Source organism: Crocodylus siamensis, chromosome 6, assembly GCF_052110815.1.
Source record: "Crocodylus siamensis isolate JL-2025a chromosome 6, ASM5211081v1, whole genome shotgun sequence".
Classification (NCBI taxonomy): domain Eukaryota; kingdom Metazoa; phylum Chordata; order Crocodylia; family Crocodylidae; genus Crocodylus; species Crocodylus siamensis.
Window position 1 is genome coordinate 46,534,618 of NC_143400.1, and position 1,352 is coordinate 46,535,969.

General features: G+C 50.4%; 1 pseudogene; it reads left to right on the forward strand.

Moving 5' to 3' along the window:
- The first annotated feature begins 679 nt into the window (after positions 1-679).
- LOC149862622 (ribonuclease pseudogene) lies at positions 680-1,039 on the forward strand (annotated as a pseudogene).
- Positions 1,040-1,352: the final 313 nt, after the last annotated feature.

Sequence of the window (1,352 nt, forward strand, 5' to 3'; positions counted from 1 at the left end):
GCTGGATATTGGTTTCAGTAACCCAGGGGTTCCCTGCTAGTCCCGTGTTCCTATGAAATCCAGGAGACTTGGGTTCTATCCCTAGCCCTTGCTAGGTAGCAAAGTCTTGGGAGCAGAGTTGGGATCAGAAGCCCAGACTCCTGGGTTCATGCTCACTTGTTCTGACACAGTGGAACAGTGTGCAAGCACTGTGAAGATATAAATCCCTTCACTGCTGATCATCTTTGTGCATTTGTATCATTTGCCTACTACATGCCTCATTTTCCCCACTTGTTATTGGGCTTAATTCTCCCCACTCTCCAGCAGGAAAAATAAAGGAAGCTGACTGCCTAATGAAGGGCATTATTGCTGCCTGTTGTAATTGGGTACTGGAGGCAGCTGGACATTGGAGGGGTGTGTTAAATGGAGTTATTGAGAATGACTGATTGTTGAGAGTAGCTTGCAGTGTGGGCATTAGGTGGGGAACAGCAAGGGCAGGGTATGTGGCAGTGGGATCTTATGAGGTGGGTGTAGTGGGTAAGGATAGTCGGTGGTAGAAACAGTCCCCACCCCAAGCAGATTCTGTCCCCTGAACCCTTTTGTTCCCACTGCAGGAAGACCAGTATCAGGCACTGCCATGACCCAAAAGGCACTTTGCCCCATGCTCCTCCTCTTGCTCTTGCTGACAATTGCTTGGCTAATGGTGGTGGCTCAAGATGGCAAATACAAAGAGTTCAAGAATAAGCATCTTGACTATCCCAAGACTAAAGCTAAGAACAACCGTCAATACTGCAACACCATGAGGCAGCGCCGGGGACTGCCCTGCAGGCCCACCAACACCTTCATTCATGTCAACGAGGCCAGGATGAGATATATCTGCCGCTCAGGGAAGCGGATCAGCAAAGATACCCGTGAGAGCCTCCGGGCTTACCCAGTTACTGACTGCATCCGGACAAGGAAAGGCAGTAGTACCCAGTGCCGCTACAGGGGCAAGTCTTCTAAGCGCCGGATCCGGGTCACCTGTAAAAACGGGGTTCCCATCCACTATGCGCGAATCTGAGTCATGGCACAGACCAGATAGAGGCCTGGCTGCTACCTGTGCTTCTGCTTGGACGCTGTGGCCTTTTGCTGATTGCTTCGTACATGCACGCCAGAAAACATACCACCCTGTACCCTCTGAACATGTTAAGGGGGTCCCTACCAGGTGATGGCCCATTTTATAAGTGCTTCAGCCCCTTTGCTGCCTCCTAGTGACTGTTACACAGAGTTGTCCCCTCTCTGTATAATACATTTACTTGCAATTGCTGGACTCTATTGTGTACAGACAAGATAGGGCAGAGACCTGCATGGTGGGCAAATCTGAGGTAACTGGT